This window comes from Lithobates pipiens, unplaced genomic scaffold, assembly GCF_037356315.1.
Source record: "Lithobates pipiens isolate NorthernLeopardFrog02 unplaced genomic scaffold, aLitPip1_a1.2 Scaffold_81, whole genome shotgun sequence".
NCBI classification, from domain to species: domain Eukaryota; kingdom Metazoa; phylum Chordata; class Amphibia; order Anura; family Ranidae; genus Lithobates; species Lithobates pipiens.
Window position 1 is genome coordinate 436226 of NW_027507905.1, and position 27915 is coordinate 464140.

The 27915-nt window shown below is 46.2% G+C and overlaps 1 protein-coding gene and 1 pseudogene across 1 annotated transcript in view; both read right to left on the reverse strand.

The window, feature by feature from the left end:
• Positions 1-27915, reverse strand: part of LOC143973417 (uncharacterized) — an 803347-nt gene that overhangs the window by 34085 nt on the left and 741347 nt on the right. The gene's annotated exons all lie outside the window — the stretch shown is intronic.
• LOC143973420 (5S ribosomal RNA) lies at positions 2888-3006 on the reverse strand (annotated as a pseudogene).

Genomic DNA, 27915 nt, shown 5'->3' on the forward strand with positions numbered 1-27915 from the left:
ATTCTGATTATCTAATGAGTCAATATCAGTTAGGAGTCGGTCTATCCTGAGGGATCTCTGTTTTTTAAGTCTTGCATTGGCTTGCAGCAAGATACCCCTTATAAAAGCTTTATGTGCACACCAAAGAGTCATTGGGTCGGTAACCGAGCCAATGTTGGTCACAAAAAACTCTTTAAGGCTCCTAGTGACCTCTAACATTTGTTCTTGTGAACTAAATACACCAACACTCGCCCTCCAGATTCCAGAAACATTATGAGTGTTCCCCTCCGCCACTACTGCCGAAACGGGGGCATGATCCGACCAAGAGATACCATGAATGGCGGAGGAGGACACTGCCTGCAACAAGAGTCTATCTACCAGGATCATATCAATTCTTGAATACGTATTATGTCTAGAGGAATGAAATGAATAATCCCTTTCAGTAGAATGCTGACACCTCCAGACGTCATATAGTCCTTCTTCTTGGAGCAAGCGTTGGAGAGATGGAAGAGGTCTGCGGGAACTAGTGGTTGTGTCTATTTGGAAATCCACTGTTATGTTATAGTCTCCACACATTACTAGGGCTCCTTGTCGCACTTCTTTGATTTTTGTGAGCAGTCTCTTGAGAGACCTGAGCTGGTGGGAGTTAGGAGCGTAAAGGTTTACAATGGTGTAGATCTTGTTGTTAAGCGAACCCACCAATATTATATATCTACCCTCAGGGTCCGTTAGTGTGAGAATATCAATTGAATCTCTAATAGCGATCACAACACCTTTACGCTTTTGTGAGGCGGATGAAAAAAAAAGATGAGGAAAATTCTTGTTGCGGAAGGGCGGAGGGTCGTTAGCTAAGAAGTGCGATTCCTGTAAGCAGAGTACATCTGCCCGCAGTTTCTGAGCTTCCTTCCATACAGATGCCCTCTTAGCCAGGTGGTTTAAGCCATGCACATTAAAGGAAATTAACTTAAACATTGAAAGTCCAGGAGTGTATTGAGTAAGTTAGTCCGCATACCTTTCCGATCCATAGAATAGCTTTGCAGAAGCATGGACGTCCAGGTCAATCTGATTCCACACCTCCGACCGACACAGCTAAAGTGCCACAAAGTCCATCTCATGAGGAAAGAGGGAAGGATCCAGGGATGGGGGAAATCAGAGGAAGAAAAAGAAAAAAAAAAAGTATAAATAAAAAAGAGGTTAGAGATCCAGAGCGTAGGCATAAGCCACATAGGTAAAAAGAAACAATTCAACTTGGAATCTGTAGGCAGTGAACCTGCCTGTCAAATAACGGGGGGGGAACAACAACGTTCACTTATATCCGCTGGTACCGAGAGCAACATTATTGAGAATAGCGGATGTTAAACAAAGAGTCCGGATAGCTCAATAATTGCTATTCAAACTCTTCTTCTTGCGAGACACCACTTGCCAGTTGTCCGGTGATGAGATCTTTGACAGAGGTTCTGGAGTGATGTCATTCTGCGAGGGAAGAATGTTCCATTGTTTGAGTAGCTCTAGACCATCTTCCAAGTTAGCAATTACTGTCGTATGGCCCTCCCTGGAAATGCTAAGCTTACACGGAAAGCCCCATCTGTAAACAATGGCATGGTTGCGAAGCGCCTTGGTGATGGGGAGCAAGGCTTTCCTCCTCTGCATGGTGTGTTGCGACAAGTCTGCGAAAACTTGAAGGTTAGCGTAGCGTTCCGGGGGTTGTTTGTTGGATCTGAAGGCGAAAGTGAATTTCTCCTTGACCTGGAAGAAGTGTACTCTCATCAATACGTCCCTCGGAATGTTATCCGGGAGGTGCGATGGCTTTGGGAGGCGATGGATTCTATCAATCGCCAGTTCTGAGGCAGGCAGGTCCGGCAAAAAGGCGCCCAACAGCTCTTGGGCATATTGGAGTAGTTGCGCTGGTAGTATTAACTCCGGGACTCCCCTCAATTTAATGTTGTTGCGTCGGGACCTATCTTCCAAATCTGCGACTTTTGCCTGTAACCACGCCACCTCCTCTGTCTGGTCGTTCTGGGCATCCACTACTGAATTAATGGTAGCTGCAAATTCGCCCATTTTGTTTTCCACATGGTCGATCCGTGCACCTACTGCATTGATATCTGATTTAAACCCTCGCATGTAGTGTGCTACGCAGGGAGATCAGCATATCTTTTAGTGTAGTGTCGGACACTGGCTGATTAGAGGTGGGGAATGTATCTATGGTGTCCGAAATTTCCCTGGTGTCCTCCAACTGATCCCCCTCTCCACTAACCTGTTCCGTGCCAGGGTTGTCCATCATCCGCTGCTTGGATTTCGCTGGACTGAGGGAGAGCGGGGTAGACATTCCTGGGGACCCACGTGGCGATCAATGATCTGGGCTTGGAGCTTCCGAGCCGGAGCTGCTGGAGGCTGAAGGCGAGGCGCCATCGGCGCCATCTTGGAGAAGGCCTTGAGGGTTCCGCGGGAAGAATTGCGGTAACTTCTTCAGTTGTGGTAGGTTCTTGCGCTTACGAGTCATCTCAACTGGATAAAGAGGAGATATGCCGTCGATGGATGCCAGTTTGGGATCGTAGGAGCACTCCGGAGTGTGAGTATTGCTCTCGGTGTAGAGGAGCTACCTTCTCACGCGTCCATACAGCAGCACGGTAGCCACGCCCCCCAAAACTTTTTTTGTATTGATACATGTCCCCTGGGGCAGGACCCGGGTCCCCTAATACTTTTTATGACAATACCTTGCATATTAACCTTTAAAATTAGCACTTTTGATTTCTCCCATAGACTTTTAAAGGCTGTTTGCCGCGATCACAAATTGTTCGCTATTTGGCGAATGGTGAACAGCCAATAATTGAGCCGAACTCATGTTCAACCCAAACATAAAGCTCATTCCTAGTTATCAACCATAAACTGAGGCTCCAGTGCACCCAGCCTACAGCACCTGGTATTTCCAGGTGGTCTCCCATCCAGGCACTAACCAGGCCTGACCCTGCTTAGCCTCCAAGATCTGACAAGATTGGGCACTTTCAGGGTGATGTGGCCGTAGGCTTGGGAATCCCACACATTGGGAATCTAGAGCTTGAACCCTTTGTTGCAAGCCGATAGGATTCTGTTTTGCAGCAGTCTTAAATGAAACTGAGCATAAAGAACGGCCTCGAATGAAGCCCCCCATCTTTCCCAAAAACCTCACGAAAAGCTGAATAGAAGAATTCACCTTGCTTCGACCACCTGAATCAGTTCCTTTAATGCGCTGATCTTTGTCTGGGGCAAGAATACCCTTTTCTGGGTGTATCTATGATCAGACCCAAGTATTTTAGCCTTCTTCATGCTTTATAAAAAATATTTCTTCTAGGTTGAGAATCCGACCTAGATATTTCAGGTACAGTAGTTTAATGTGGTGGCCATACTTTGGTCTAAGTGGGCTATTGACTGGTCTATGAAGAACAGATCGTCTAGTTAAACCATAATTGTTAAAGAGGAGGGCCGGTTTAAAAAAAAATGTAAAAGTCAGCAGCTGCAAACACTGTAGCTGCTGACTTTTAATAAGCAGACTTACCTGTTCAGGGCGCCCGTGATGTAGGCCGCCCGAGGCTGACCCTTCCCTCGGTCTCGGGTCCTGGCGCCGCCATTTTGGCTAAAGGAAACAGGCAGTGGAGCCTTGCGGCTTCACTGCCCATTTCCTACTGCGCATGCGCGAGTCACGCAGCGCTTTGTGAATGGGGCGCGCTGTGTTCTGGAACACACAGTTCCCAGAACACAGCGTGACCCATTACCCAGAAGACCCCACACGGAGGAAAGAAGACCAGAAGATCTCCGCAGAGGTGGAAGAGGCAGATTAGGATGATGTGCCTAGCAATAGGCATTTCTGGTAAGTTAAAATAAAATCATTTTTTTTTCTGATTTTTTTCTAATTTTAAATGGATTTTTTTTCAGGGTGGCCCTCCACTTTAAACCTTGAGCCCTTAATCTGGCTAGCAGAGGGGTCAGACCTCTGTAAACACTCAAGGTACAGTAGCTAGACCGAAAAGCAGAGCTACACCCTGAAAATGAAGGTTTTCCACCTTGAAAAGTAGATATTACTAGTGAGAGAGGAAATAGGCATATGGAGGTATGTCTCTTTGATGACGATTGACACCAGAAGTTCTCCTCCTTGTAGGATGGAGATAACTGATTGGATTGACTCCAGGCAAAAAAGAGTGGTTATATTCAGGAATTGAATTTTGATTTTTGAAAGAGGTTTGGACCAAATCCCAACTTCTGCTCTTACATGGGGATCACCATGATCACTTTTTGCCAAAAGATGGTCCAATGCTTGAGAAAGACTTCTTTTTCTCTGGATCCTTAGGAACTTTTGATTTGAGAAAACGAGGAGATGGGAACTCTTGGAACTTCAGTTTGTACCTTGGCGCTATTGAGGAAGTCCCATATGTCTTGACACTCTTCCTGCCAGATCCTTGAGAACTGCAGAAGAATTCCCAGATTGAGTGAGTGGGGCGCCTCCTCATAAGGGGGCTTCAGCATCTTGTAGGTTTCCTCCCCAATATCTCTTTTGTCCCTGGGGTTAAAGGGGTTGTAAAGGTAAAACAATTTTCACCTTAATGCATTCTATGCATTAAGGTGAAAAAACATCTGACAGTGCTGGCCCCCCCAGCCCCCCTTTTTTACTTACCTGACCCCTCGAAAGTCCTGCACTCGCCTCCAAAATCCTCTTCGCCACTCAGCCTAGCCGTAGTGGATGGATTTAAAGCAGCGCAGCCACTGGCTTGCGCTGCTGTCAATCACATCCAATGAGGTGGCGTGTCGGGGGGCGGGCCCGAATGATACAGTGAGCGGCTATGGCTGCCGGCTGTATCACAGAAGCATGCCCACAAGTGCTTCTCACCATGCGAGGGCGCTCGCATGAACGTGAGAAGTACTTGTGGGGGGAATCAGGGACAGCCGTCGAGGGACCCCAGAAAACCAGGTTTGGGGCCACTCTGTGAAAAACGAGCTGCACAGTGGAGGTGTATAACATGTTTGTTATTTTAAAAAGAAATTCTCTTTACAACCCCTTTAACCCTAAGATTACCTTTTGAACCTGACGGTGGAAGCCGTCGTGATTGCCTGGAGGCTGATGACCCTGGCACAGAAGAAGGAGCTTTAAATACAAAAACACATTTACTCCTTTTCTTAAATGGCAAAAGGGGTACAATTTCCACTAGAATTTCTTTGGATGTATTATCCAAAACATCCCCAAATACCTTTTTCACCGCAAAAGGAAGACTTTTGTCATGATGCTTAGAAAAGGGCGCAAGGCCTGAAGCATAGAATCTCTCAAAGCAACTATTGCAAACATAAAGCTGCCAGATCCTGGGCCTGCTGAGCAGGATAACCTTGAACACCTGCTTAAACTGGTCTCTGAACGATTAAGCAATTACTGTCAGGCTGAGACACTCAATCTGTCAGAGAAAAGTGTTTTTTTTAATCTTTTAATAGGAATTACAAATTTTTATCTGTTGGATCTCTAAGTATTTGAGTATTGTCTGCCAGAAAAGTCAAATTCTTATTCACAGAGGATATAGCAGCGTTACAGTGGTTGTAAACCCTTACAACACACTTTGACCTACAGGTAAGCCTAGATTAAGGCTTACCTGTAGGTCCAAGAAATATCTCCTAGACCTACACGTTTAGGAGATATTTGCCGAAAGACAGGCACCGTTATCTACGGTGCATGCGGCACCGTCAACAACGAAGATGCCGTGCGTGTCGGCTCCCGTGCGCATGCGCGGGAGTGACGTCATCGCGGCTTCGCCGAATGACAGCGGCGGAGCAGCGAGACCCCACCGAGAAGATGGATGTGCCGGACTACAGGGGACAGTGTTGACATTGCTGGCTCCTGTGTCAGGTAAGTGACACATAATGAACTACTATGTGATGCATAGTAGTCCATTATGCTTTGCCTTTGCAGGGAATGAAAGAGGAAGTAAACTCATCAGGGTTGCTGGTATACCCTACTTAGTGAATTTCCTCCACCATAGGATAAAGTGTGAAAACTTTTTAGGAGGGAAAATAATGTTTATCTGGGTGATCCTCTCAGATACAAAAAATCTTTTCCAGCAATGAATGGACAGGAAAGGCATGTGCAGCTTGAGGAGGCTTTAGCGAACCCAAACACTCAGTTAAGGGTACATAAATGTGGAGCAGACCATTCAGCAAGAAATTGAAAAGAGATTGAAACAGCGGACTCTCCCGCATTTGACATCTCAGAAGAGGAGTCATCAGCCTCACCATGGTCCCCTGAGGAAATTCATCTTCTCCCGCCCCTAGTTCCTGTTTGAGGGCCTTGGGCAATGGAAGAGAACCTGTCGCATTTTGACCCATACTGGGATGCGATTAAAGTCACTAAACTTTTTTTTTTAAACCTATCATGGCTGAGGAAAAAATATATTTTTAGTAAAATAAACAGGGGCTGCAGTGTTGAAAACAGGTGCAAACATTTCATGGCCCCGATGCTCACTCTGACCAGCCACCATCTCTCGGGGAGGATGCCATTTGTAGACATGAGTAAGCTTTCCAGAGCTTGAGGGAGACCCCTTTTATCTCTTTTTTGGGAGTGTTTCAACCCCCCTTCTGACCTTAGCCCGATGCTCAAAGCAGAGGTACTACCAGAAGAAATCACATCCACCACTTGAGCAAATAGTCCAGGCACTGCCGCTGCTATTAATGCTCAGCCTGATGCAAATAGTAAATGTGTCAAATAGGAAATGCCTGTGTCACCAAAACCTCTTTGATGCTCCTCTTTGCTCTTATGTCTCTCTGACAATTTTGCAGCCATCACAAATGGAGTGTTTTTTTTAATCGCACACTACCGCGTTAGAGGATGCCAATGCCATAATAAGCCTTGCCCCCACCTCACATTGCTCCCCTCTCTCTTTCAAAAAAAGAGTTTTCCCGCGCAAGCACAGGCCTCCGATCCACCGGGATCGGCTTGTGAGGGAGGGATGGCGTGGAGAAGACCTAAGAGCGTCCACCGAGTAGGGGCAGTGAAAGAAAAACGGCATTGCCGATCGTTTTCAGTTCTCCCTTATATTCAGCCTCATGAAGAGGGGAAGAGTTCAGCCGAGGTGGGAGTGTCTGGAGGAAGCAAAACCCCCAAAATTACTGGAGATCTGCCTGCTAGCCGGAGGAAAAAAAGTCTGTTGCTTCTGTGACACAGTGTGACTGAGTAAAGCATGAGAAGGTATGTGCTCCATACAGCTCCAGTGGTGACACTTAGGCATGACAGCATTTACTTTAAAGGAGACCTTTCATAAGAAAATTTAAAAATTCCTTAGAAAAACTCCACTTACCTTTCCTGCCGCAGGGATTTCTGTGTTAAAACCAACAATCTTCACCCTTCACAGTGGGTTCCGTTAACAAACCTTCAGGAGTCATGGACCCTCGGGGAACCCACATTCCTGGACCTGTAATAGCATCCCACCAGTAATACTTTATGGCCTTAATACCAAAAGTGCTGAATCCCGGAATCCAGCTCTCTCAAAAGAGAAGCGTTTAGAGGCAAAACCTTGTTTCTTCCGGCACAAGGCACGGGTACTATTCAATTCGGCCTAAAAGATACTTTGAATGGATCCGGCTGCATAGCTAGCCCCAGCAAGGATTGCTCCAGAAGGGCTCAGCACAGCACATCTTTAATTGTGGCCAACACCTTAGACACTGGCGAAAAAAACGGAGGACTCCCAGTAGTGGGAGGAGTTATATAGGGAGGCAACTTCTTGTTTAGGGTGTGCAAGTGTCCTGCATCTGAAGGTGGACTATAACCCACATAGTAACTACTATGGCTCTGTGTCCCGTGATGTACGATTAAAGAAATAGAGCTTTCTTTTGGTGGTATTTGATCACCTCTGTGTTTTTTTTTTTTTATCACTATTAATAAAAAAAAGACGGAAAATTAAGAAAAAAAGTATATATTTTACTTTTTGCTATAATAAATAACCCCCAAAAAAGTATTAAAAAACAAATTTCTTCCTCAGTTTAAGCTGATATGTATTCTTCTACATATTTTTGGTAAAGAAATTGCAATAAGCGTATATTGTTTAATTAGTGCAAAAGTTATAGCGTCTACAAAATAGGGGACAGATTTATGGCATTTTTATTACTAGTTTTTTTTCCAAGTAATGGCGGTGATCAGCGATTTGTAGCGGGACTGTGACATTGCAGCAGACACATCGGACACTTTTGACACTTATTTGAGACCATTGACATTTATACAGCGATCAGAGCTAAATAGCCACTAATTACTGTATAAATGTCACTGGCAGGAAAGGGGTTAACACTAGGGGGCGATCAAGGGGTTAAATGTGTTCCCTAGTGAGTGTTTCTAACTGTGGGGGGGGGGCTGCCTGGAGGAGGAGAACGATCTCTGTTCCTAATTACTAGGGACAGCAGATCTGTCTCGTCTCTCCTGACAGAACAGAGATCTGTCTGTTTACAGGCAGTCTCTTCACAGCAGCAATTGCGGGTGCCTGGTGCACATCGTGGTGGCCGGCCACATTCATCTGCTCCGTTATCGTGCCGCGCATCCCCTAGAGCTCTTAAAGTGGCTGACGTACCATGACGGCCATTCGCACAGGGGAGTCAACCTGCTGCAGTATAACTGTGCTGGCTGGTCCTTAAGCGGTTAAAGGGGCGTGACGGGGGGTGTGTCCAATGTCTTTATACTTCTGTTAGTAGGTTTCCCTCATTCCCATCTCAAAAAGTTGGGAGGTGTGATTTATTGGTTGAACTGGATGGACTTGTGTCTTTTTTGAACCAGACTGACTGTGTAATATGTAACTTACAAATACATACCGGACCCCCATCAGACCCAGTGAGGGAGTTTGTGAATAATAATAATAATAATAAGAAGAAGAAGAAGAAGAAGAATAAGTGTCCCAAAGCGTTGGAGTTCTCACATCAGATTAGGCAGGGAGATTAGGGGTTCCATTAGGTGGAAGAGCACATCATCGGCATACACCGAAAGCTTGTGCTCCGTATGACCCACCGTCAATCCTTTGATGTCTGTGTTAAACCAAACAGTGCATAGGAATGGTTCCAACACCAGGCAAACAAAATAGGCGAGAGAGGGCACCCCTGTCTCATGCCGTTTCTGATCCAGAATCTCGGGGAGAGGAAGCCATTAATCTTGACCTGAGCTCTCGGGTCTGAGTACAGGGCCAAACAGTGCATATGAATGGTTCCAACACCAGGCAAACAAAATAGGCGAGAGAGGGCCTATTTTGAGGCGAGAGAGCTAGCATGTGTGTATCGATGGACAGGATCAGGTAGTGGGGGGTCAGGAGAGGTACGTGCCCAATGGACGAGGTGAATTGCCCTAATGGAGTTGTCCCTAGCCTCTCGGCCCGTAATGAACCCTGTCTGGTCTGGGTGAACAATGAGCCGGATTAGGTGTTTTAATCTGGTTGCAAGGATCTTGGCTAGAATTTGCCCAAAGTGTGGCGGTAAAGAGCTGAAAAACCACGTGGTTTGGTGAATGTTGGCTGAAAATGTTGTGCCGTGTGTATGCAGAACAAGTTCACGGCCTTCAATGCCCTTCGGACCAAAATCCACAGTAAAGTCAGCTGGAAGTCCGATCGTGTGTACGAGGCTTTAGACTTCTGGCAGAATTCAGCTGTCCCAACTTATCAAAGTGTCTTTGTGTAAATATGTCAGCGTCATCTCTCCTAGTGTGTGTGTCTGTGTGTGTGTGTCTGTGTGTGTGTGTGTGTGTGTGTGTGTGTGTTCCTCCATCTGTCACTTTATACAGTATATTAAAATATGAACGTCATCACCTCACACAAACTTAGAACCTTGTATGGCACACATTCATTTCTGCTAACTTCAGTAATATGTTATTCAAAAGTAGATACCAATGCCGCGTACACACGATCAAACAATCCGGTGAAAAAGTCCGCCCGTGTATAGGCTCCGGCTGACTTTTTTTTATTTACCCAAAAGTCCGGCGGACTAAGATTGGAGTTTTGCACACCAATCTGTCCGCCGGACTTGCATTTCGGCGGACAGTACGGCCGTGTGTGTGCCAGTCCGCCGTACTTTTGAAATGAACAGACTTTTCCCACCCGGAGAAAAGTCCGCTCATTTTGAGCGCGGCTCCAGGTAGCCGGGACCAGCGAAGGAAGCGTCACTGGCCCCGTCACCTGGTATGGACTTAAAGGGGAATCCCTACGCTGAAAAAACGGCGTGGGGGTCCCCCCCCCAGGTCCATATCAGACCCTTATCTGAGCACGCTACCCGGCCGGACAGGAAAGGGGGTGAGGACGAGTGAGCGCCCCCCCCTCCTGAGCCGTACCAGGCCACGTGCCCTCAACATGGGGGGTGCCTTGGGGAAGGGGGGCAGCGTGCCCCCCCACTCCAAAGCATCGTGTCCCCATGTTGATGAGGACAAGGGCCTCTTCCCAACAACCCTGGCCGTTGGTTGTCGGGGTCTGCGGGCGGGGGGCTTATTGGAATTCGTGAGCCCCCTTTAATAAGGGGGCCCCCGGATCCCTGCTCCCACCCTATGTGAATGAGTATGGGGTACAATGTACTCCTACCCATTCACCTGTGAAAAAAATGTAAAAAAAAACACAACACACAAGGGTTAAAACAGTTTATTGCACAGCTCCGGGGGTCTTCTTCCGTCTTCGGGGGCTTCTCGCCGGACTCCTCCGCTATCTTCTGCTAGCTCTTTTACTAGCAGAGGAGCCCGGCTTTCTTCTTCGCTGCCGCCCTCTTCTTCCGACTTAGGGGGTCTTGTCCCCCTCTTCGGGGGTCTTGTCCCCCTCTTCAGTTCTTCTTGCCAGGCCACCGCTCCTTCTTCTAGCTCTTTTGCAAGTGGTGGCCCGGTCTTCTGTCGCCGTCTTCTGTTCTTCTCTTCTGGAGATGTTGCCTCATCGCTGTCTCCGGGCTCAATATGACAGGACACGCTGCGTGCAGCGACTTATAAAGGGACATCACCGGATGATGACCCCGCCCATTATGATGTCACAGTCCCGGAGGATGCACGCCACGTGTCCTGTCATATTGAGCCCGGAGACAGCGATGAGGGAACATCTTCAGAAGAGAAGAAGAGAACAGAAGACGGCGACAGCGGCAACAGAAGACAGGGCCACCGCTTGTAAAAGAGCTAGAAGAAGGCACGGTGGCCCGGCAAGAAGAACCGAAGAGGGGGACAAGACCCCCGAAGTCGGAAGAAGAGGGCGGCAGCTAAGAAGAAAGCCGGGCTCCTCCGCTAGTAAAAGAGCTAGCAGAAGATATCGGAGGAGTCCGGTGAGAAGACCCCCCAAAGACGGAAGAAGACCCCCTGTCATATTTCTACTGGGGCTGCTTATTATGAGGGGCTCCCACCATTCCTGTGCTGTGCTGACATCCTCCTGGGGCTGTACCTCTGCTGTGCATATTATGAGGGGCTCCCACCATCCCTGTGCTGTGCTGACTTCCTCCTGGGGCTGCTTATTATGAGGGGCTCCCACCATCCCTGTGCTATGCTGACATCCTCCTGGGGCTGCTTATTATGAGGGACTCCCACCATCCCTGTGCTATGCTTATTATGAGGGGCTCCCACCATCCCTGTGCTGTGCTGACTTACTCCTGGGGCTGCTTATTATGAGGGGCTCCCACCATCCCTGTGCTATGCTGACATCCTCCTGGGGCTGCTTATTATGAGGGACTCCCCCCATCCCTGTGCTATGCTCATTATGAGGGGCTCCCACCATCCCTGTGCTGTGCTGACTTACTCCTGGGGCTGCTTATTATGAGGGGCTCCCACCATCCCTGTGCTATGCTGACATCCTCCTGGGGCTGCTTATTATGAGGGGCTCCCACCATTCCTGTGCTATGCTCCTTATGAGGGGCTCCCACCATCCCTGTGCTGTGCTGACTTACTCCTGGGGCTGCTTATTATGAGGGGCTCCCACCATCCCTGTGCTATGCTGACATCCTCCTGGGGCTGCTTATTATGAGGGGCTCCCACCATCCCTGTGCTATGCTCATTATGAGGGGCTCCCACCATCCCTGTGCTATGCTGACATCCTCCTGGGGCTGCTTATTATGAGGGGCTCCCACCATCCCTGTGCTATGCTCATTATGAGGGGCTCCCACCATCCCTGTGCTATACTCATTATGAGGGGCTCCCACCATCCCTGTGCTATGCTGACTTCCTCCTGGGGCTGCTTACGGTGCAGGTGTTAGTGCTGTATATCACGGTGCTGATGTCAGTGCTCTCTGTCACGGTGCTGCTGTCAGTGCTGTATATCACGGTGCTGGTGTGAGTGCTTTATGTCACGCTGCTGATGTCAGTGCTCTCTGTCATGGTGCTGCTGTCAGTGCTGTATATCACGGTGCTGGTGTGAGTGCTTTATGTCACGCTGCTGATGTCAGTGCTCTCTATCATGGTGCTGCTGTCAGTGCTGTATATCACGGTGCTGGTGTGAGTGCTTTATGTCACGCTGCTGATGTCAGTGCTCTCTATCATGGTGCTGCTGTCAGTGCTGTATATCACGGTGCTGGTGTGAGTGCTTTATGTCACGCTGCTGATGTCAGTGCTCTCTATCACGGTGCTGGTGTCAGATGACTCTATCACGGTGCAGGTGTCATTGCTGTATGTCACGCTGCTGGTGATCATCTCCTGCACCCTCTTCTTTGCCTACCCTGACCTTCCCTCTCCTCCATTGCCTTCATGCGCTCCACAGTCCTGAATTGTCACAACAATTTCCCATATAAAAAAAGAATGCTTGTAGTTGTCGATCCCAAATTCACCTCATACATGTGTTATGTCATTGGCCATGTGGTGGGACTATGTTTGCACAGCTATTAATTATTTTGTGGCTGTAAATTTGACCTGTAGGTTTGCGAAGTTCGCCTCCCATTGAAGTCAATGGGGCCCGCCACGAACGTTCCGGTTCGTGAACTATCGGCCGCGTTCGCGGTCCGTGTTCGTGATACGTCCCGTCGGAAGTTCGTCCATCACTAGTAGTGTGTTCTGGCGTGCTGATAGAGAGATAGACAGTGTCATTTCATTTGAGTTAGATAGAGCAGGCAGGAGTTGAATCAGTTAGCTGCAGTCAGTTTATTATGTGTGTATATATATATATATATATATATATGCATCCTAGGTGTTGTGTGTGTGTGTGTATGTATATGTATATATATATATATATATATATCTCCCAATTGCTGGTGTTCTTCTGATCCTATACCACAGTCAGGCAGCTGCAGTAATTACAGCTGGGTTACTGTATACTCTGCATAGTGTGCACTTAAAGCTACCCCAATGGCTGGTGTTCTGATCCTATACCGCAGGCAGGCAGCTGCAGTATGTATAGTTGGTGTACTGTGTACTCTGCACAGTGTGCACATAAAGCTACCTGAAGACAATTTCTGGTGTTCTCATACTAATACTACAGGTAGGCAGTTGATTCTGCTAGCTGTAGTATATCAGTATATGCGTCCCAGATTTGTGCAGCTATATCTCCCTGCAGGCCATTAGTTTGTTTGGAAGGCCAGCAAGGAGAGGCAGACAGTCACAAGCCAATAAAAGAGGGCAAGCAGGCTCTGTGTCTAGAGGCAACAGTGCTGGTCGTGGACACAGTGCATCCTCATTAGCACGTGGCCATGGGACACACTTGTCCTTTTTTTCAGCAGCTGGCTGTGTTGAGCCGCATCAAGCAGAAGACTTGGTAAAGTGGATGACCAAGCCCTCATCCTCCTTATCCTCTCTCATCCAGGTTCAGGGTACTTTGTCTGGCAAAGCAGCTGCCAATGCGGCCTCTTCCCTCGGCTCAATGGCATCAGTCACTCCTTCCCTAGCCCCACCATGTCCCCCGAACTGTTTGACCACAGTGTTAGCTACATGCTCAAGGAGGATGCCCAGCTTTTTAAAGGCTCTGATGATGGTACCCAGCTAGAGGAAGGCAGTAACGTGAACCCAGAGAGAGGGGGTGCCCAAGAAGGACCGCAATCTGGCAGTCATGTTCCCCCAGCTGCAGCATACTGCCAGGTTTGCTCTAGTGATGAGGAGGGGGGATGATGAGGTCACTGACTCCATGTAGGGGCCCAATAGGAGAGAGGAGGAGGCACATCTCCAACGAGGCAGGATGCCCTCCAGGGTCCGGCTTAAGGGCAGCACACCGACTGAATCACACCGCAGAGCTCTGAATGTGCAGGGCACTGCCTCTGCGCTTTATTCCAAAAGTTCTTTGGTGTGGACCTTTTTTGAGACCAGTGCATCAGATCGCACCGCTGCCATTAGCAACATATGTCTCAAGCGTATCTCACGTGGCTAAAACATCAGCCGCTTGGCACCACATGCTTGATCAGACATATGTCGACCTGCCATTCAGTTCATTGGCCAAGCGTACCTCAAAGACCCACACCAAAGAACAAAGCGGACCTCTCCTTGCTCCTCATCAGCTGGGATCTCCAACCCCACTATACCTTCGGTCCTCTCTGAAACCTGCACTGAGAGGAATGAAGGTGTAGAATTAGGTGTGTCACAGCAAAGTACTTGCGGCAATCTGCTATCTGTACACCAACGTTTGATTGTACCAGGCAAATGTCCCTGCCCCAGCTGCTGCACCATCGAAAGAAGTTCACTCCCAGCCATCCACATGCCAAGCAGTTGAATGCTAGCTTGGCTAAATTGCTAGAACTTCAACTGCTGCCTTTTAAGTTGGTAGACTCGGCCCCCTTCCATGAGTTCATGGAATATGTGGTTCCTCAGTGGCAGGTTCCCAGACGCCACTTTTTCTCAGGGAAGGCGATTCCGTCTCTCTACTGGCATGTGGAAGTCAATGTCTTGGCCTAGCTGGACAGGGCGGTCAGCGGTAAGGTGCATATTACCGCTGACTCATGGTCCAGCAGGCATGGACAGGGACGTTACCCATCTTTCACAGCGCATTGGGTGACTCTTCTGGCAGCTGGGAAGGATGCATGACAAGGTACAGTAGTGTTGGAGGTTGTTCCACCACCACGCCTCCAAAATGCTACTACTGGTGATTCTGACACGCCTCTCTCCTCCACCCCCTCCTCTTCTTCTTTCTCCATGGCCTCTTCCTGTGCTTTGTCCTCGGGAACCAGTGGTGCTCTGTAGGTGTTCAAGGGGTTATGCAAGTACACAGGAAAAAAGATGCCATGTGGTGCTTGCACTGGTGTGCTTGGGGGACAGGAGCCACACTGGGGCAGAGATTCTGTCAGCTCTGCAGGGGGTGGTTGATGTCACACCAGCTTAAGCCAGGAATGGTGGTTTGCGACAATGGCACCAACCTCCTCTCGGCCCTCCGACAGGGACAACTGACCCATGTGCCCTGTGTGGCTCAGGTCCTTAACTTGGTGGTGCAGCAGTTCATGGGCAAGTATCCGGGCTAACAGGATGTCCTGAGGCAGGCCAGGAAAGTCTGTGTGCATTTCCGCCAGTCATATAATGCCGGTGCTTGGCTGGCTGACCTCCAAAAGGAATTGAACCTGCCCAAGAACCGCCTAATCTGTGACAAGCCCACAAGGTGAAACTCAACATTGGCCATGCTGCAGCGGCTGCACACGCAGCAGAGGGTCATCAATGAGTACCTGTGTGACTACGGCACCAGGACAGGGTCAGGGGAGCTTGTTTTTTTCCCCACGCCAGTGGGCCATGATCAGGGATGCATGCACTGTCCTGTCACCATTTGAGGAGGGCACAAGAATGGTGAGAAGTGACAGTGCATGCATCAGTGACACTGTACCTCTTGTCCACCTGTTGGAGCACACGCTGCGTGGAATAATGGACAGGGCACTTGAGGCAGAACAGAGGCAGGAAGAGGAGGACTTCCTTACCTCTCAAGGCCCCCTTTATCCAGACAGTGTTCCTGCTGTCCCACCCATCACACAGGAAGAGCACGCGGAGGAGGAGGATTGTGTCAGCATGGAGGTGGAGCCTGGCACTCAGCATCAGCAGCAGTCTTTTAGGGATCATTTACAGTCTCAAGAAACCCGTGGACTTGTACGTGGCTGAGAGGAGGTGACTGAGGATCATGTCATCCTTAGTGACCCAGAGGACTCCAGACCGAATGCTAACCTACGCTGCAAAGCCTGCGGAAGGATCCTCATATTCATCGGATTAAGGAAAGGGATCATTACTGGCTGGCAACCCTCCTTGATGGACATTGCAAAGGTAAGGTTGCGGACCTTATCTTGCCATCGCAGAGGGAGCAGAGGATGAGACTTGTTCGGGGGGCCTTGCAGAAAGGTCTGTGCAATGCGTTCCCAGAGACTGGGAGGTTACAAATTCCTGGTCCTGGACAACGTGTTGCTGAGGCTTCGGTCAGTCACAGAAGGAACGGTGGAGAAGGTGGCCATCTAACCGATGCGTTCAGACAATTTTTTAGGCCCCAAGCCCCAAGGTATGATTGGTTCCAGCAACCATCACCAGCGTCTGATTTACATCGTGCAGGAATACCTAGGGGCAAGGTCAGACTTGGACTCCTTTCCCACTGAAAATCCTCTGGGTTACTGGATCTTGAGGATGGATTACTGGCCAGAGCTTGCACAGTATGCAATTGAGCTACTGGCCTGTCCTGCATCCAGCGTTCTTTTGGAACGCACATTCAGTGATGCTGGAGGCTTTGTAACCGATCACAGGGTGCCCCTCTCCACCGACTCGGTTGATTGAGTGACCTTCATAAAAATGAATCAGTCTTGGATTACCACCAGCTACCAAGCACCTGATGATGATACAACCGAATATTTTATTTGAAATGTTAGATCCTTTCAAGACTGCCTATGCTGATGCTGAGTGACTATCCTGTTATGCTGAGTGACTATCCTCTTCCTCATCAACGATCATGCTGATAGCTTGGAAGAACATTTTTGCTTCTGGGCGCTGCCACCAGTGGCTAAGGCCCAATTTTTCAGCCCCTGTAATCCAATACTTTGCAGCAGGGCTCATTCCTGCTCTCCAACTAGAGTTTCTGTGAGGTGTTGCAGTGTTGTGCCACCAGTGCCTAAGGCCAAATTTTTCAGCCTCTGTTCAACAGGGGCATGTAATTACAATTCTTAATATAATATTTCACAGCAGGGCCCATTCTAGCACCCACCGAGAGTAACTGTGAAGACTTAGTTTTATGGCACCACTACCAAAGACCCAATTTTTCTACCACTGTTCAACAATGGCATGTAATTACAATTCTTGATATAATAGTTCACAGCAGGGTGCTCCATCGCCCACCAAGAGTCACTTTGAGGGCTTACAGTGTTGTGGCAACACCAACACCTTATTCCCAGATTTCTGCAGAGCATATAGGGCAGGCCCCTACTTTCAAACATCCAACTTAAAAACGTCTCCTACTTGCAAACAGAAAGAGTCAACAGGAAGTGAGATGAAATCTTACAGTGTTCTGGTACCACCAACACCTAAGGTCCAATTTTATGCACAGTATATAGAGAAGGCATATAGTAAATATACTGCTGTTCAGATTATATAGTGCCTGGGGGCCCCCCACACCATTTAAGAAAAATGGGTGCAGGGTTCCCCTTAATATCCATACCAGACCCAAAGCGGCTGGTAATGGACTGGGGGGAACCTATCAATTTTTTTTAATGATTTTCATCTATATTGCCGGGACCCGACAAAACATTATATCCGTAAGTAGTTTTAAATTACTTTTCCCCCCTTTAGAAATGTCATTTTTCTGCGGGACTGTTCTAAACACGGGAAAAATGTGCTACTTTATAGGCATACTATAGACACCCCCCAGGCACCATATTTAAAGTAAAAAGAAAAAAAAATGACGCTATTTCACCTAAAAACAGCAAACTGCAACTTAAAAGTGATATACACACCAACAGAATTAATAAAAAAAATAAAGCTGTTCTAATAGAGAAGGATCAAATGTACTAACAAATAAAAACTAAATAACAGTATTGATTAATATATGAAAAATGTGGAAAGAAACCCTTTCCATAGAGGTTCTGAGAGGTTAAGTGCTATCACACCCCATAACCATTTTAAGTTAAACCATCAAATTGTGTTTACAAATAAATGTAACCAAATCCCTAAATTGGTAAAATACAAAGCAAATAATAAAAAGTCTCTTTGTGTGTGTCCAAGAGACATGAATGCAGCAACACCCTGTGAAAAATCTTCCAGAAGCAACACCCTGTGACTCGGCCACCATACAGAATGAAGGCTTACCAGCTTCTCAGAAAATAATAGCTTGTCACCCTGCCTGGGTAATTACGATCCTCCCACCGCAGCGAATGGCTAGCAACTCTGGCGTTCCTGGGGCTCCAACCCGGATCCTTCGGTACTCTCAAAGTACCAAAAACAGCTCCCTCACCCCATGTTGGAGACTTGTTCAATGGACCCCTGTTTACACAGTCAGGTCAGTTAAGCCTCCCACACTGGGAGTAGTGTGTGCTGATTGTCTCTGTGGAGATCCTGAGTCGTTTAGATCACACAACTTCAAGAAAGCCAGCTTTACCTTCCAACTCAACAGGGGGCAGTGTTGCACCGTATCATGTAAAATCAATAAAGAATATATAGTGCTCTCTGCTTATAGGTATGCATTTATTAAGAAGGTAAAAAGCTACACTTACATACAAGGCACTAAAATCCTAGCGTCTGGATGAAGAGCATGCGGTCAAACACTTGGTGACCAGTGATAAAATGAAATGAATGAGAGGTGTCTGCAGCCGACATGGTGTGGATTCCCCTGCACGTGTATCGTTCCAGTGGGCGGGACTTCATCAGCAGTGATATTTAAAGGAATATTACATTTTTATTGTTTCACGTTAAGCATTATTAAAATCACTGCGCCCGAAAAAACGGGCATTTTAAAAACTTTTTTTCATTGATTCATGTCCCCTGGGGCAGTTGCCATCCCCTCTCGTTCGTTCCTGGCCAATGAGAAGCTTCCCCCGCCTGTGTAGTGTAAACATAGTCAGGGAGGAAGTGATGTCACTCTCCTCGGGGCGTTCTTTTTGACCGGACTGCGAGGAGACCACAGATAGTAAGTGCACCAACACTACACTGACATGTAGGTACACATAGGCACACAAATCACCCCCCGATCGTCCCCCCATCCCAGTAACAGTCACTGATTGCAGTGATCATTTATTTACTGATCACTGCATTTAGTGTCAGTTGTGACAGTAAAAACTGTCAGGGCAGTTAGTGTTAGATCCAGGGTAGCCCCCTACCCCCCTAATAAATGTTTAACCCCCTGATTGCCCCTAGAGTTAACCCTTTCACCCCCTTTTGCCAGTGTCACTAAGCAATCGTTTTTCTAATCGCTGCATTAGTGTCACTGGTGCCGCTAGGTAGCTAGTTATTTTTTTAGGTTCACCGCCAGGTTTTTATAGCGCTAGGTACCCCCATATACTACCCAATAAAGGTTTTAACCCCCTGATTGCCCCTTGAGTTAACCCTTTCACCAGCGATCACCGTATAAGTGTCACTGGTGATGCTGGATAGCCAGTTAGTTATTTAGGTTCCCCGTCAGGTTTTTATATAGCGTCCAGGACCCCCATATACTACCTAATAAAGGTTTTAACCCCCTGATTGCCCCTAGTTAACCCTTTAACCCCCTTTTGCCAGTGTCACTACGTGATTGCTTTTCTGATCGCTGCATTAGTGTCACTGGTGCCGCTAGGTAGCTAGTTATTTTTTTATGTTCACCGCCAGGTTTTTATAGCGCTAGGTACCCCCATATACTACCTAATAAAGATTTTAACCCCCTGATTGCCCCTAGTTAACCCTTTCACCAGCGATCACCGTATAAGTGTCACTGGTGACACTGGTTAGCCAGTTAGTTATTTAGGTTCCCCGTCAGGTTTTTATATAGCGCCACGGACCCCCATATACTACCTAATAGAAATTTGAACACCCTGATTGCCCCTAGTTAACCCTTTCACCAGTGATCACCGTAAAAGTGTTACGGGTGACTCTGGTTAGTTTGATTTTTATAGAATCAGGGCACCCACCATTTATTACCCAATAAAGGTTTAACCCCCTGATCACCTGGCGGGTGATATCAATTAGGTTTTAGGGTCAGGGTGTGCGTCGCCCCAGGCAGCGCTAGGTTAGTGCCAGTACCGCTAACACCCACGCGTAAAGCATACACCTCCCGTAGTGGTATAGAATCTGAACAGATCAATATCTGATCTGATCAGATCTATACTAGCGTCCCCAGCAGTTTAGGGTTTCAAAAAAACGCATTGTTAGCGGGATCAGCCCAGATACCTGCTAGCACCTGCGTTTTGCCCCTCCGCCCAGCCCACCCAAGTGCAGTATCGATCGATCACTGTCACTTACAAAACACTAAACACATAACTGCAGCGATCGCAGAGTCAGGCCGGATCCCTGCCATCGCTAACAGTTTTTTTGGTAGCGTTTTATATTTAAATCCTGAAGGCAGTGCTTGGTTTTCGGGGTCCCGTACGTGGCTAGGCTCCCAAAAAGTCCCCCACATGTGGTATCCCCGTACTCGGGAAAAGCAGCAGAATTTATTTTGGGGTGTAATTTCACTTATTCCCATAGTATGTGTGAGCAATATATCATTTAGTGACAACTTTGTGCAAAAAAAAAAAGTTTGCAATATTCCCGCAACTTGTGGCAAAATATTAAATAATTAATGGACTCAACATGCCTCTCAGTAAATAGCTTGGGGTGTCTACTTTCCAAAATGGGGTCATTTGGGGGGGGGTGTGATATTTTGGCATTTTATGGCCTTCGAAACTGTGATAGGTAGTGAGGAGTGAAATCAAAAATTTGCACCCTAAAGCCCCGTACACACGAGAGGACTTATGTCCGACAGACTTCCGAAGGAGTTCTGCCGGAGTTCTGCTGGAGTTCCGACAGAGTTCTGATGGACTTTTCGGCTGAGCGGACTTGGCCACACACAATCACACTAAACTCCGACGGATTTGAACGTGATGACGTACGACTGGATTCGAATAAGGAAGTTCATAGCCAGTAGCCAATAGCTGCCCTAGCGTCGGTTTTAGTCCGTCGGAATAGCATACACACGAGCGAATTTTTCGAAGGGACTGGGTCCGGCGGAGTTCCGTCGGAAAAATTTGAAGCATGTTCCATATTCTAAAGTCCGTCAGACTTTGGTGAATCAAAAGTCCGTTGCAGCCCACACACGATCGAATAGTCTGACGGACTCAGTCCATCGGACTTTGGATGTTGAAACGTCCTCTCGTGTGTACGGGGCTTTAGAAATCCTGAAGGCAGTGATTGGTTTTCGGGGTGCCGTACGCGGCTAGACTCCCAAAAAGTCCCACATATGTGGTATCCCCGTACTCAGGAGAAGCAGCAGAATATATTTTGGGGTGCAATTCCACATATAACTATGGCATGTGTGAGCAATATATCATTTAGTGACAACTTTTTGTAAACTTTTTTTTTTTTGTGTCATTATTCAATCACTTGGGACAAAAAAAAAAATATTCAATGGGCTCAACCTGCCCCTCAGCAATTTCCTTGGGGTGTCTACTTTCCAAAATGGGGTCATTTGGGGGGGGGGGGGGGTTGTACTGCCCTGCCATTTTAGCACCTCAAGAAATGAGATAGGCAGTCATAAATTAAAAGCTGTGTAAATTCCAGAAAATGTCCTCTAGTTTGTAGACGCTATAACTTTTGCGCAAACCAATAAATATACGCTTATTGACATTTTTTTTACTAAAGACATGTGGCTGAATACATTTTGGCCTAAATGTATGACTAAAATTGAGTTTATTTGATTTTTCTTATAGCAAAATGTAGAAAATATATTTTTCTTCAAAATTTTCAGTCTTTTTCCTTTTATATGAGCCCTCAGGAGTCATGAAGAGGAGTCATGATAGCCGTGAGGGATTCGGTGAACTTTGAACTTAAAGACTCTTTTATTGATCCGGATGGTAGGTTCATCATATTGGTTTGTACCATAAACAGGATTCCCATTACCTTTGCCTATATATATGCTCCTAACTCGCACCAACTAAAGTTTCTAAAGAAAGTTATTAAACAAATGGAGCAGGTGCAAGTTGGAAGCATATTGATTTGTGGGGACTTCAACATGATTTTAGATAGAGATTTGGATACCTCCTCTAGAGTCAGGAATCATTTCCCTAAATTCTGAGAACTCCTGCTCAAGGAAAGCTTATATGACGCCTGCCGTTGCCTAAATGCAAGCGAGAGATCATACACGTACTAATCCCCTAGATTTAATTCCTACTGCAGACTAGATATGTTTATTACTGATAAGGACTTGCTCCACAGGATTACACATTCATCTATCTTAGATATTACATGGCCAGACCATGCCCCGGTCTTGATTCACATTGAAGGATGCAGAACTCACACTCCATCCCGTATATGGAGGAACAACGAGACTATATTGCAAGACCCAAAATTTCAAATAGAAATCTCCCAACAACTTGAGGAATACTTTAATTTCAATGACCCTGAGTGCACCAGTCCTTTCACTAATTGGAATGCCCATAAAGCTTTTATAAGAGGAGCTCTAATAAAACTTAATTCCAAAATCCAGAAAGCCCGCTCTACCAAATTAAATAACCTACTAACTGAACTCCGTTCTTTAGAACAACGTAACCAGTCAAACCCATCCGTTGACCTCGCCACCCATTTATTTCAAGTAAGATATAAAATTAGAGAATGGTATAGCGTAAAACATGACCACGCTATGAAAAGGCTCCGACTTAATTATTATGGAAACAACAACAGAGCAGGTAAATTCCTGGCCAATCGTTTAAAAGATAAACGTTCTAAAACATCAATCCCACATCTGTTCCACCCCAAAACAACAGCTAAAGTAGAAAACCCCCAGGAAATTGCAGACGCATTCGCAGACTACTATGCATCCCTTTATAACCTACATACGGACCCCAACACAATTAGGCCAACAAAGGAAAACATAGAGTCTTTCTTAGCTAAAGTCCATCTACCCTCGTTATCGAACGCCCAACTTCAGGAATTAAGAGCCCCATTTACATCAACCGAGTTAGAGAAAGCTATCCAATCCCTACCTTTAGGGAAATCCCCAGGCCCAGATGGGCTTTCTAACGTGTATTACAAAAATTTCAGTGATATAATATCCCCTCACCTTCTCTCTATCTTTAACGTAGCTAGGACAACCGGATCCTTCCCAGCAGAAATGCTTAAGGCCTATGTTGTCACTCTGCCCAAGCCAGGGAAATCTCCAGACACACCAGCCAACTTCCGTCCCATATCTCTCCTCAATGGAGATATCAAACTGTACGCTAAAGTGATAGCAAACAGAATTTATGATATTATACCAGACTTAGTGTACCCGGACCAAACTGGATTCATGAAAGGGAGGCAGGCATCAGATGCCACACGGCGCTTACTAAATATCATTCACCAAGCTGGGACTCATGGAACGCCTTCTCTGCTTCTCTCAATAGATGCAGAGAAGGCATTTGACAGGGTCCAGTGGGAATACATGGAAGCGGCGCTAAGGAAGTTTGGCTTTCAAAATGAGGCCCTGTCGGCTATCCTGGCACTTTATTCCAATCCTTCTGCTTAGGTATTTACCGTGGGGCTTTTATCCAAAACCTTTACCATATCAAATGGCACCCGCCAGGGGTGTCCTCTGTCACCTTTAATATTTAATCTGATGATAGAACCCCTGGCGGAGGCCATTAGATCCCATCCACACATTTCAGGACTCAAAGTCCAACGAAAGGAACGCATAGCCAATTTGTTCGCTAATGATATCATTCTTTTCCTATCGAATCCAGTTGTGTCTCTACCATTTACACATGAAATTTTAGAAGCATTTGGACAGATTTCTTACTATAAAGTAAATTTTACTAAATCCCTAATATTAGATCTAGGGCTGAACCACCATGTGAGCTCATATCTTAAACGAACATTCCCATATTTATGGGCCTCCAAACAGATTCCCTACCTCGGCATACAGTTGACAACGAACCTGTCCCATATTGCAGATGTCAACATAAAAACTCTTCTACAAGACATAAAAAAACCCTTTCCAAAATCTCAACAACCAAATTATCGTGGGCAGGGAGAATAGCATCCTATAAAATGTTGATCCAAAAATTTTATACATATTCAGAACCCTCCCTATACCATATAAAGCCTCACATTTTCAGAATTGACTAAACTCCTCAAGCAATACATCTGGAAGGGTAAAAGAGTCAGATGCCCAATTAATAAACTTATAATGCATAGAAAAGCGGGAAGCATGGGCCTTCCTGACATCAAAGACTATTATTGGGCAGCCATACTGGCACAAGCTAAACTTTGGTTTCTTCCAAATCCTGAACCACTATGGGTAAACACTGAAACGTCTATAGCAAAAACCCAACATATGAGTCTACTTCTCATGGCAGACACTTGGAAATCTAGATCCTTAAAGAGGGATTCCACCTGCAAAAAAAATATTAAAAGGCAGCAGCTATAAATACTACAGCTGCTGACTTTTTATAAATGGACACTCACCTGTCCCGGGTTCCAGCGATGCCGAGGCCGATCGATCGCTCGGCCCTCGGCTGCTGCCGCCACCATTCCAGGTGAGGGAATCAGGAAGTGAAACGAATCGGCTTCACTTCCCGGTTCCCTACTGCGCATGCACGAGCCGCGCCGCGCAATAGGAAATCTCCGCGCTGTCACTGGGACCCGTGTGTGTCCCAGCAGACAGCGCGGCAAGGCAGGAAGTGGCGTAGACTCCCGTGGGAGTCTATGCCCGGAAGTGGGTGAAAATACCTGTCTTTGACAGGTATCTCCACCCCTTCCCCCCTGAAAGGTGTCAATTGTGACACCGGAGGGGGGGATCCGATCAGCGGAGGTTCCACTTTAGGGTGGAATCCCGCTTTAACATGCTTCTCCCCAACGATTACAGCGACTATCGTAGCATGGAGACACTTACGACAGCAACAATTGCTGGGAAATCTCCGCACTACAGTTAGAATCCCGATTCAAACTTCGGAAATACTGCTCCCGTATAGTACAGTTACCAAATGGAAGAAGAATGGAATAGAATGGGTAGACGACTTATACATTCATGAAACCCTAAGATCGTTCGACTCCTTAAAATCCAGCTATAATATACCCCAAACTAGCAAATTTCTATACAATCAGGTGTCATCCTTTCTACTGAAATCTCCCCCACCGAATATTGAAATAAACAGCCTCATATGTCAATACTATATGTCCCCCAACACCAAGAGTAAAGGCATCTCACTTTTATACAACACTTTGCAATACAAACAACTGTTGGTGAAATCCTCCTCTATGCTCACACGGGAGAAGGATTTAAACCAGACCTACGATGTCAATCAATGGAGCAATGCCTTCAGATATAACTACAAAGCCACCCATTGCATTAACCACAGGGAGCTCACTCAGAAGATACTTCATAAATGGTATAGAACTCCTCATCAATTGGCAAGAATGTTCTCTACACACTCTTCGCTTTGTTGGAGAGATTGCGGTAGCGTAGGCACTATACTGCATATATTCTGGCATTGCAAAAACATTTCTAGCTTTTGCAGGAAGTTGTTTAGTATACTCACAGAAATCACAGGAGTGTTACAGTCCCCAAACCCAGCTCTAGCAGTTCTCCACCTCGGTATTGACAATTATCCGCCCCAATTCCGTACAGTAGTGATCCATATCCTGATTACGGCTAAATTAGTTATTGCCCAACACTGGAAAGCATATTGTCCCCAAACCCATATGAAGTTCTAGTCCAGGTGAACCTGAATTTTCAATATGAAAGATTGTTGGCTCTTAGGAAATCTTGTGGCAAAAAATTGGACTCACAATGGAAATGTTGGACAGAATGGTATAAGAAATAATCTCTACTTCCATTGATAATGGGAATCCTTGAACAGATCCTCGAACAGACCCTCAAACTATGTCATGTATAGATACTTATTCTTTGTACAGATGCTAGTCCTTTTATATATCGCCACCCATTTTGGACTTTATTTTGATAAAAACCTGATTGCTGCGACTGACGTTATCCAGTGATACTCTGGATGGCCCTTCCGACACAGCGTGATCCCAGTTGGGGTGCGGAGGGAGCCAGACAGAGGTCACCGTACTATATGGTTGTACTAATTATTTAAGAGTACTGGTCGGACTTTCAATTCAAGAGATTGAGTTAGTAGTAATAAGATATGTATATGAAACCAGTGGAAGAAAACTGGTTTTATAACTATAAGAGCATTTTCGATATATATCATCTAATTGTAGTTCATCACCACTTGTATTTGTTTCATTTTGTTTGTACCAAATGAAAATTTCAATAAAAATTATTTAAAAGAATGTGATTTTTCATGTTCCTGTCCCATAGACTTTAATGGTGTTCGCATGTTCGAAAAAATCTTTTGCTTGTTCACATGTTCTGCTGCGAACCGAACCGAGGGGGTTGTTTGGCTCATCTCTACTAACTGTCTAGTAGCACTGAACAGAGCCCTATTCTATCTCTCTCCATGCCAATATCACACTGAAAATTACCACTATGGGGAGAATATTTTTTGGGTGTGGAGCGGGACTAAGAGTAATGAGCTATGATTGGATAAAGTCATCATTACTTTCTACAATTGTGGCTCTGACAGTGCTCTGTGCCCTGATTGGGCAAAGCTTTCATTGCTTAAGCCAATCAGGGCTTCCAATGCACTGTGCGGAGGTGCAGTGCATTGTGATCATTCTGCGGACCGAACAAATGGTCAAACACCTCAATAATTTGGGTGCTTGAACGGGCGAACAGCCAGTGTTCACCCAACACTAAATGTTAGTTTTCATGGAAGGAGTGTGACTGGAGATACAAAGTACACATTTTATTCCACTTTATAACGACACATTACATCCCTGCCACAAAGCATGGCCAACTTATTTACAGATGAGATAAATAATAAATTTTACAATTTTATGCATTTTTGTATTCAATATTTTTTTAAACTGGCATATAAAAGAATTTCTAAAAAGTTTAAACATTAATGTTAAAACAATATAATATTCTTACATACCTGTGCCTGGACAAAGAAGAGCCCACAGAAGGATGACACGCAGGGGGCACAGGAGGAAGACACACAGGGGGCACATCGCTGCAGTCGGGGTATCTGGTCTGTGTGAAATAATGAAATAATGAGAATTTATAAATTTACAGAAAACTCAAACAGGAAGAAGATTATATTTTGTAAAACTCTTGTTTCCTTTTTTTCAAGAATAAAATCTGGTGCCTCAGACCAACCACATCCAAAATTTCATTTGTAGTGGATTTCAAAGTGATAAACCAGCAGAAAGTGTTTTATATCTTGGGGACTTTCTTGGTAAGATATCTTTGCCGAGTTCCTGGCTACTCACAATTCAATACTCAATTTTTTCCTCTTGTAATGAACGGTCTTCTCACTTCAGATCCCACAGTGGGTCCATCTGTTTCTCCGGCTCCCCCAATCACATACAGGTGGATATCCTCCATGGGTGATCAGTTGGCGCAGAGTGAGTAAAGTACTTGGAACCTTTCCCTGTGGCTCCTGTTCACACTGCCAATTTATTCACCCGAGTAGGCATTTGCGACTACCCAATGACCGCATGTTTATCCCCAAACATTTTGGCAATTGTCAAACGTCAGAGGTAGTCTATTTGTTGCAGTGTGAATGTGGTTGCTACTATGTGGAAAAGACTATTCACAAATTCTGGAAGTGTATATCTATTGCCGCATACAAAGTATGAGACAAAGTGACCCTGAATATATGTTTATGCTGGCTGCTACCCTGAGTGTCATTCTTGGCCGTGGATCGAGTCCAACCCAGTCCACGGGGTGGGGACTTCAACAAGTCCCTCCTCCGGCATGAACTGTGGTAGATCTCTGATCTGAATTCCACTTTGCCCCAGGACTCAATGAGGCCTTTAGCTTCAAGACATTTCTTCAAGGTTTCATCTCTGGAGGTTTTGAAAAGGACCTCTGATCTTCA